Consider the following 11,010-nt stretch of genomic DNA (forward strand, 5'->3'; position numbering starts at 1 on the left):
ATATAATATTATGCAGTATATATTGTACATTACTGTATTCAAATATATTAATATATATTATATAATCTGCAATGATATTTTATTCTATATTAATATATTATATGAATAGTTAGAAGCTATTTTATAATTACAATACATTATAAGTGTTTCTTAGCCCATCAGTTTTTGCTACACTAGGCTGCATATACTTTAAAGCTAATTATTTTAAATTAAAGCTAATTATTTAAAATTAAAGCTAATTATTTAAAATTACCCTTTGTGAGTCTCACTACAACGTCTCTTTCATAGTTCTACTTCCCTGAAGTATTATTTCTTTTAGTTCCATTTCCCTAAAATCTCATTTTTAAGACCATCTTTTAACACGTTTTTAGTTCCATTTCCCTAAAGTCTTATTTCAAAGACCATCTTTTAAAACTTGTTTCTGGTTCCACTTGTCTCTCAACATCTGCCCTGTTGTATGGCACTTTTAAGTCAGCATTCCTTATCTTAAATATTATCTACAGATACACACTATATAAACCTTCCATCAAGCTTGAAAAACTTCTCTACAAATCGATTTCCCCCAGTTTTGAGCCAGTATTTCACACACACCCTCCTGCTTCCCTGAATTTTGGAAGCCTCTCCACGGCCCCAGGTGAACGCAGCGTTCTCCGGGGGGTCAGAGGCTGCCAGCCCAGAAAATCTGAAATTCTCAGCAGCCAGGCTTCCAGCAGGGAGCAGCCCTGGGAGTTGTTCCTGCCCTTCCCCTGCTGTCCCTCCCGGGGTCTGGGTGTCGAGGTGACCCCAAGAGTGTAAACGTCCTCGTTTCCAGCCCGAGCAGCCAAAGGAGGAGTCTGAGTGCGCAGGGTCGGCTTCTCCAGGTTGTTTAATTTCCCTTATCTAGAACATTTTCTCTCTGCCCTGCTGAGCTCTGTCCAGCAGGTCGGCCATGGCATTCTGTCTGCCCTCAGGGTGGTGTTCACATTTTATACCAAAAACTCCGTGTGCCACGTTTACAATAACGTGCCAATGTCTGTCATTTCTGTTGGGCAGTGTGTCTGTGCCTTAAACCAACAGAAAAGTGTCACCATCACAGCAAGACATGGAGGGCAAGGAGAAGGAGAAGGAGGCCAGGACATGCCCAAATCCCTCCAGCTTGTCCCCTTGAACCCCATTCTAAAAACCCCAAAATTCCACTTTTTCACCCTGTGTTAATCCAACTACCACACCACTCAAACCCTTGTGGCTTGTAATTCCTCACACAGAGTTGGCAGCTTTTCCCTCGGGCTAAAATGGAAGCCACAGGTGGTTTTTGCCTTTGTGCCAAGGTCTCCAAGCCCCCTGCCAGGGCCTGGAGCCAGCCAGGGCAGCCAGAGGGATGTGCTGGGCTCCCACATCTGGGACCAGGTGTGGCAGGTCCCTGGTGCCACCTGGACACAGCCAGGCTGAGCTGTGGCTCTCCCCCCTTAGGGAGCACACAGGAGGAGAATCAGCCCCAGTGGGACCCCCCTGTTGCCCTGATTTTTAAAAGTGGTAAGTTTTCTTTTATAGTTCTTTTGAAAGTTTTAAATTTCTCATAAAACTTCTTTAGCCTTCTGATAATGTTTACATATTTGAGAGTCAGAGTTCTTACACAATTTCATGTATAAATAGAATAGTTTACATATTTCTCTGTGGGTGGAGAGAAATGATGGATTGATCTTTGGACCAGTGTGACTGGAGAGGTGGTAATTTCATCCTCCAATCCATGGTCACCTTTGGAATTCTAGAAATACCAGATGTTTGAATAAAGCCGGCTCTTTTTCTCTTTTGAACTTACCAAGCTTCTGTGTACTCATTTCGTGTCCAATAACAACACCTCCCCACCCCAAAACCTGAAATATTTCACTCACAGACCCAACAACAAACAGGACAATGAGAGGTGGGGATTCAGAGCAACCACCAAAGTCACGTCCTGTGCTCTGGCAGAACAATTTCCCCTCTCGAGGGTGGTCTCAGGTATGGAAAACCCTCCTGGCACAGCCCTCCCTCCACAGCAGAACTCACCCAGCAGCAGCAGGAGGAATCCCAGCCCTGGCAGCAGAGGAGGCATTTCTGGACAGCTCGTCAGGAACCCCTCACTTCAGCCAGGAAAAGCCAAACAGGAATGAATAAATAAAAAACGAGATCAGGACAGGTCTTCAGGACAGCCACAGGAATCAGTTCAGAAAGGAAAAAGGAAACAGGAATAAATAAATAAATAAATAAAATTTAAACAAACAAACAAACAAAAAAACAAACAGGATAGGTCTTGAGAAATCAGCCACAGGAATCAGTTCAGCCAGGAAAAGCCAAGCAGGAATAAATAAATAAAGAAATAAATAAAACCCAAATCAGGACAGGTCTTCAGCACACCACAGGAATCAGTTCAGCCAGGAAAAGCCAAACAGGAATAAATAAATACCAACCCCAAACCCAGGGGAGGGAAGCTAAAGGTCACGTAGAAATCTGAACACCCCAACACCCTCCACAAACCCCAAAATTAGACCCAAAGAACGGGAAAAACTCCTTGGGTGCGGGGGTTCTGGGAAAGCAGGTGGAGAATTTGGGGTTAATTAAGGCACCACGCCCTGAGCCGGGTCTGGGGTGGCACAGGGACAGGAGGTGGCAGAGGACAGGAGGTGGCAGAGGACAGGGGGTGGCACAGGGACAGGAGGTGGCAGAGGGACAGGAGGTGGCAGAGGACAGGGGGTGGCACAGGGACAGGAGGTGACCCAGGGACAGGAGGTGGCAGAGGACAGGAGGTGACCCAGGCGGGTGGCAGAGGACTGGAGGTGACCCAGGGACAGGAGGTGACCCAGGCGGGTGGCAGAGGACAGGAGGTGGCCCAGGGACAGGAGGTGGCCGGTTTGGGAGCCCAGGGACAGGAGGTGGCCCAGGGACAGGAGGTGGCCGGTTTGGGAGCCCAGGGACAGGAGGTGGCCCAGGCAGGTGGCAGAGGACAGGAGGTGACCCAGGGACAGGAGGTGGCTGGTTTGGGGGCCCGGGGACAGGAGGTGGCCCAGGGACAGGAGGTGACCCAGGTGTGTGGCAGAGGACAGGAGGTGACCCAGGGACAGGAGGTGACCCAGGCGGGTGGCAGAGGACAGGAGGTGGCCCAGGGACAGGAGGTGACCCAGGCGGGTGGCAGAGGACAGGAGGTGGCCCAGGGACAGGAGGTGGCCGGTTTGGGATCCCAGGGACAGGAGGTGGCCCAGGGACAGGAGGTGACCCAGGCGGGTGGCAGAGGACAGGAGGTGACCCAGGTGGGTGGCAGAGGACAGGAGGTGGCCCAGGGACAGGAGGTGGCCGGTTTGGGATCCCAGGGACAGGAGGTGGCCCAGGGACAGGAGGTGACCCAGGCGGGTGGCAGAGGACAGGAGCTGCCCCAGGGACAGGAGGTGACCCAGGCGGGTGGCAGAGGACAGGAGGTGACCCAGGCGGGTGGCAGAGGACAGGAGCTGGCCCAGGGACAGGAGGTGGCCGGTTTGGGGGCCCGGGGACAGGAGGTGGCCCTGGCCGGCCGCAGGGGACCCTGTGCCACTCACCTGTGCCCCGCGCGGGTCCCTGTGCCCGCCCGGGCACCTCGGGCTCCTTTTGACGGCGCGCCCGGGGCGTGGCCGCGGCCGCATCCCGGGCACGGCTCGGGAGCCCGGGCACTCCCTCGGCTCCGGGAGCACAGCGGGGCTGCGGGACAAGCCCGGGGCTGTTGGGCAATGCCCCACACGCGGCCGGCCGGGTTTGTTCCCTCCCTCCCTCCCTGGCACTCAAAGCAGCCCGTGCTGGGCGAGCTGCTCCCTCCGCGCGCTTATCTGAGTGCGTCTGGCAGTCTCGATAAGCTTGGAGACAGGAGCCCCTTCATCTGGGCTCCTTGCATCCCCTGGCATCCTCCGGTGTTGCTCTTTATGCGAGAAGCTTCAGAAATTTGCATTTTCCTACGGCCTTTGTGCCACGGCAGAGGTTTCTTAAGTAAAAGGTTAAAATTCAACACATAACCCTACAAGCTAAAATTTAAATGCTTAATTGATTTTTGTTAACTCAAGTGAACGCCAAAGATCTCCATTTCACGGGCACCGGGGAACGTTGGGCACCGGGGATTTTGTGTCGGGAGCTTGGAGCGGCTGGAGTTTCTGGAAAATCTCTGCGTGTGCCAGTCAGCTCCGGCTGGGAGATGCCAAAGAGGAACCCACGGGAGCTCTGGGGCAGGCTGGGCTGGGCAGGAGCTGTGCCAGGGAGGGGCAGGCTGCATTTTTTGGGAAAGGTTCATCGCCAGGGAACGGCCCCAAGAGCTCCAGGAGCCTTTGGACGGTGCCCCGGGGCTGCCCAGGGTGGGATTGTTGGGATGCAGCCCCTGTGAGCCCTCCCCACTCAGGATGTTGTGTGATTCCAGGTCGTCTGCGTGGCAGACCGGGAGCTCCGTGCCTTGGGACTCAGCTCGGGGTAAGTTTGCATCCTCAGATTTGGGGGAAAAACAAAAACCAGCAACAACAACAAAAAAAAAACAAACTAACAAACAAATCCCCACCCCAACAACAACAAAAAAAACAACAACCAAAAAATCAACAACAAAACAACCCCAACAACAACAACAAAAAAACACCAACAACAAAACAACCCCAACAACAACAAAAAACACAAAAAAAACCCCAACAACAACAAAACAATCACAACAACAACAACAACAAACAACCCCAACAACAACAAAAAAACACCAAAAAAAACCCAACAACAACCAAAAAACCCAACAACAAAACCCCAACAACAACAAAAAACCCAACAACAAAAAAACCCAACAACAAAAAAAAAACCCAACAACAAAACAACCCCAACAACAAAAAAAAATACAAAAAACCCCCAACAACAACCAAAAAACCCAACAACAAAACCCCAACAACAAAAAAAACCCAACAACAAAAAAAACCCCAACAACAACAAAACAACCCCAACAACAACAACAACCCCAACAACAACAAAAACAACCCAACAACAAAAAAACAACCCAACAACAAAAAAACAACCCAGCAAAAAAAAAAAACAACCCAACAACAACAGCAAAATCCCCAGAACAGAAAACCACCACCAACAAAAAAAACCCCAAGCCAACAACAAAAAACAACAGCAAAACCACCAACAACAATAACCCAAACAAACCCTCCCAAAAAAAACACAACAAAAAACCAGACAAGTTTTTGCAAAGCTCAGCTCTGGGCCTGGCCTAGGCTTGCCCAGTTCCTGGCCATCAATCACTGGTGTCACTGTCACCTCCCAGGGTCACCACACCCCTGCTTTTCTCAGCACACTCCAGTCCTTATCAGCTCCTCTGGAATTCCTGGAGTCACAAACTCGGCTGCTCTGACTCTGAGGCTCCCCAGAATCAAAGAGTCCCCCCAAGACCCATCCCAAGCCACCCAAACCCACAAAAGCCAGCAGCAGTTGGTAATTGGTCCCACTCTGGGGATCCTCCAGCCAGGCTTCAGAGCCCAAAGCTCTGGTGTTTGGCACTTTTTGGGGATTTTTTGGCACTTTTTGGGGGGATTTCAGCTCTCCAAACAGGCAGCCCCTGGCAGGATCAGATGGAAAAGTGCTGGATGGGGGAGCTGGGGGAAAACCTGGGGCTCCAAAAGCGAGACAGCAAGGAGCTCTGCCCTGACAGCCATGGGGCGTTCAGGGCTTGGGAGGGACCTGAAAGCTCATCCAGCCCCAACCCCAACACCTCCCAGCAGCCCTGGTGGCTCCAAACCCTGTCCAAGTGTCCCTTGGGCACTGCCAGGCAGGGGCACCCCTGGGAGACGTGTCCAGGACTGCCCTGCCCAGCCCAGAGCTGCCAGCAGCCCTGCAGGGCTCTGGGAGGAGGATTTTGGGGCTCACCTGGGATAAAAGATCCCCTTTAGCTCACCCCATGACACACCAGCCCTGCAGGGCTCTGGGAGGGAGATTTTGGGGCTCACCTGGAATAAAAAATCCCCTTTAGCACCACTGTCACACACCAGCCCTGCAGGGCTCTGGGAGGGAGATTTTGGGGCTCACCTGGAATAAAAAATCCCCTTTAGCACCACTGTCACACACCAGCCCTGCAGGGCTCTGGGAGGGAGATATAAAAAATCCCTTTAGCTCACCCCATGACACACCAGCCCTGCAGGGCTCTGGGAGGGAGATTTTGAGGCTCACCTGGAATAAAAAATCCCCTTTAGCACCACTGCCACATACCAGCCCTGCAGGGCTAGGGGAGGGAGATTTTGGGGCTCACCTGGAATAAAAAATCCCCTTTAGCTCACCCCATGACACACCAGCCCTGCAGGGCTCTGGGAGGAGGATTTTGGGGCTCACCTGGAATAAAAAATCCCCTTTAGCTCACCCCATGACACACCAGCCCTGCAGGGCTCTGGGATGGAGGATTTTGGGGCTCACCTGGAATAAAAAATCCCCTTTAGCTCACCCCATGACACACCAGCCCTGCCTCCAAGATGCTTTTTCCCAAAAACTGCTCCCAGTTCTGCACCAGGGCCCCCCCGGCTGCGAGGAGAAGGGTGGGGCAGCCCCAAATGGGTGGGACAGCCCCAAAATGTGTGGGACAGCCCCAAAATGGGTGGGACAGCCCCAAAATGGGTGGGACAGCCCCAAATGGGCCCGAGCCCTGGCAGGTGGCCCCGGGCTGGGCAGAGCCGAGGCCGAGCTCAGCCAGGTGTGACAGGGACAATAAATCCTCCCCAGTCCCACCGGCCCCGCCCGCAGCCCGGACAAAGGGGCTTTGTGCTGGCCCAGCAAAGCCGGGTCTAAGCCGGGCTCCGTGAGACGCAAGGCTCAGTCTTTCAGCTTTTTAAAAGCAGAATAAGCGATAAAATCCAGCAAACTGCCAAAAGCACAGAAGTTAACAAATTTCCTTATATACTTTTTCATTGCGCTGCTTAAATGCATATTCATAGACATTTTATAGATGATAAATATATTTATAGTATATTAAAATATATTATTATTATACAAAATGTATAATATTTATATATATTATTTCGATTATTTGTATATAGTGGTTTATATATTATTTATGAATATATGATATATTAATATTATATATAACATTTATATATATAAATATATTATTATAATAAATATATAATTATTTATAGTATATAAATGTGTTGTTATATATAAATATATGTTATTTCTGTTATATAATATATAATAATATATAATATATAATATATAATATATAATATATAATATATATATTATATACTATATATTATATATTATATATTATATATTAATTATATATTATATATTATATATTATATATTATATATTATATATTTTAGGTATATAATATATAGTCTTTTTTATATATATATATAATTTATATTATATAGATAAATATTTGAAGTTTTGTTTTAATATGTCCTGGGAATTCTTTAGCTTTGTTTCATCTCTGACTCATGGTGTAGACTTGATTTTTTTGTGGATTTTAGTGTAGATTTGAATTTTGGGAGTTGTGGCTGCCTTTTCCTCACAACGTGGGCGCTGCTTTCCCACAACAATCAGTTGTTTGCTCTGAGAGCTCCCCGCATTTCCGATTGCAGCACCTCTCCCTGGCTTTTCCTCCTGAAAAACCTGGGTGTTTCCTCCTGGGAGGGAGAGGGCTCCAGCAGCGATGGGGGCCGGGGATGTCCCCAGGGCTGCTCCGGTGGTGGCAGAGGTTTTGCAGAGCCAGAGAGGAGTTTGATCAGAGGATCCATGCAGAAAGAATTTCCTACCGAGGTCATTAACAGAGACACCCAGAAAGAAAGGAGGAGAAATAAGAGAAACCTGCAGCTGCCCGCTCCAATAATCACTTTGCTTGCCTTTCCTGGCCAATGACTAAAGTGCAAACTTTGTAAAAAACGGATAAAAAGCATGCAGGCTGGAATAAAACCGGTTTGAAGCCTTCTGGGAATGGAGTGTGCTGCTTTGGATTGGCTCTGTCTCTTTCCCTGCCCGTCCCCAGTCCCAAACTGGGCACGGAGCCGTGGGAGGGTGCGCGAGGTCACCCCAGCCCCGTGAGTTCGTGGCCCCAAGCTGGGCAACTCCCTGGGGCTCCCCTGGCAGGGGAGACCCTCCTGGAGCAGTTCTGTGTCAGGAACCAGAGACGCATTGGGCTTTTTCAGTCTTCAGCTTCTCCTTATTGTTATCTTATCAAAACTCCAGCACGCCGTCTGCACCAGACTCTGCGTGCAGGAAAACAGCACAAAAATGGCCAACAATCTCTTGTTACGAGGCCTTTTAAGTAATCAAAAACTGAGCTACCCAATTAAGAAGTGACACCTAAATTATTTCCCTTCTAACCCAATAACTGACTCCTAAAGACCCGCAATGTGGATTTTTCTACCCAATTGCAAGAAAACACCCAAACCCAGGAAGAAAGAGGAAGAAGAAGAAAGAAGAAGGGAACTCGAGACAACACCCTGTACCCTCCATCTTGAACCCATCTATAACATACCAAAAATCCTAAACCCTAAATTTCTCACCCATGTGACACACTACACCGCTCTCTACAATCTCCTTCACACTTTTGTGGTTTCTGGCTTTGGAAGTTTTCTCCATGAATGAGGGTCAAGGTCAGAGCTCCCCTGGGGGCCAGGACACCCCAGAGCAGAATGAGGAATATTCCTGGTGCCCCGGGCTCCCACACAGCCCCGTGGCCTCGGGGGTGACCCAGCCTCGTTAAATGTCACCAGCAGGGAGATTCCTACAAACAGGACAATATTTGATTTGCTTCACCAAGGAGCTTGTGTCACTCTGTTTGCTCAGGGCTGCAGCTCCGAGCGGGGAATTCGGGAACAAAAACAAATTTTGGCTCCAAGGTGCTGCTGAGCCCACGCCTAGAAATGCCAGAGGGGTCAGGCACGGAGGGTTTGGGTTTCACAGCTCATGCACATCCGTCTGTCACAGGGAAGGGAAAGGACAGCAGGAAATGGCCTCAAGTTGCACCAGGGGAAGTTTAATTTGGGGATTAATAAAGAATTTCCTCACCCAGAGGGGTGAACAGCCCTGGCACAGCTGCAGGGAGTCACAGCCCTGCAGGGATCCCAGAGCTGGCCCTGGGGACAGACAGGTTTTAGTGGTGGCCCTGGGGACAGGCAGGCTTTAGGGGTGGCCCTGGCACTGCTGGGGGAACAGCTGGGTTTCTAAAAGCCTTTTTAAACCTCAGTGACTCCGTGGTCCCATCCTCATCTGCCTCCAAGGAGGATTTTAAGCAGCAAAGAAGGAGAGAGGGAAGCCAGGGGTGTCAGGGATCTTCTCCTGCCACCAAGCACCCCAACCCCTCTAAACTCAACCCTGATTTATCTCCTGCTCTGGGACCTGCAGAGCAAAAATGCAAACACCCCAACCCCTCTAAACTCAACCCTGATTATCTCCTGCTCTGGGACCTGCAGAGCAAAAATGCAAACACCCCAACCCCTCTAAACTCAACCCTGATTATCTCCTGCTCTGGGAGCTGCAGGGAAATCCCACAAACACCCCAGCCCTGATTTATCCCCTGCTCTGGGAGCCCTCCCACAGCCCCTCCTGTCCCAGGGACAGCACCCAGAGGCCAAGCAGCACCCAACATCCGTTTGGAGCTGGAATCCAAGCCCGGCCATCCCTCTGCTCCTCCCTGCAGGTTTACACAAGAGATTTTTCCTTGGCTTCCCCCTCCCTCCCTCTGTCCCCTGCGATATTTGCGTTGCACAAGCCACAGAGCACGCACAGGTGACGCTCCAAGCCCTGCAAGGCAAACAAGCTGGAAAAGGGGAGGTAAAAAGGGGAAAGCGATTGCTGGGATGTGAGCTGTCTCCCTGTGCCCGGCTCTGGGGAGCCAGCAGCGCCCAGAAACGTGCCCAGCAGTGCCCCAGCCCCTCCTGCTCGGGGCTGGCCTTGGGGACACTCCGGGGACGCTCCTGGCACAGCAGGGCCAGCAGGGACAGGTGGGGCAGGTTTTAGGGTCACTTTAGGGTCACTGGGAGAGAGGTTTGCTCAGGGCTGACCACGGCTGCTCAGGAGCCATCCCATGGATCCCTTCCCATCCCATGGATCCCATCCCATCCTCTTCCATCCCATCCCATGGATCCCATCCCATCCTCTTCCATCCCATCCCATGGATCCCATCCCATCCTCTTCTATCCCATCCCATGGATCCCATCCCATCCTCTTCCATCCCATCCCATGCATCCCATCCCATGGCTTCCATCCCATCCCATGGATCCCTTCCCATCCCATTCCATCCCATGGATCCCTTCCCATGGATCCCATCCCATCCCATGGATCCCATCCCATCCCATGGATCCCTTCCCATCCTCTTCCATCCCATCCCATGGATCCCATCCCATCCTATTCCATCCCATCCCATCCCATCCCATGGATCCCATCCCATCCCATGGATCCCTTCCCATCCTATTCCATCCCATCCCATGGATCCTATAATATCCCACAGATCCCGTCCCATGGATCCCACCCCATCCTATTCCATTCCATCCCATGCATTCCACAGATCCCACCCCATGGATCCCCATGGATCCCGTTCCACCCCACGGATCCCACCCCCTGGATCCCACCCCATGGATCCCTTCCCATTCTATCCCATCCCACCCTATGGTTTCCCACGGATCCCCATGGATCCCATTCCACCCCATGGATCCCATGGATCCCATCCCACCCCATGGATCCCTTCCCATTCTATCCCATCCCACCACATGGATCCCACCCCATGGATCCCATTCCACCCCATGGATCCCATGGATCCCATCCCACCCCATGGATCCCTTCCCATTCTATCCCATCCCACCCCATGGATCCCACCCCATGGATCCCATTCCACCCCATGGATCCCATGGATCCCATCCCACCCCATGGATCCCTTCCCATTCTATTCCATCCCACCCTATAGATTCCCACGGATCCCATGGATCCCATCCCACCCCATGGATCCCACCCCATGGATCCCATTCCACCCCATGGATCCCCATGGATCCCATCCCACCCCATGGATCCCTTCCCATTCTA

Source organism: Anomalospiza imberbis, chromosome 16 (genome assembly GCF_031753505.1).
Source record: "Anomalospiza imberbis isolate Cuckoo-Finch-1a 21T00152 chromosome 16, ASM3175350v1, whole genome shotgun sequence".
Classification (NCBI taxonomy): Eukaryota; Metazoa; Chordata; class Aves; order Passeriformes; family Viduidae; genus Anomalospiza; species Anomalospiza imberbis.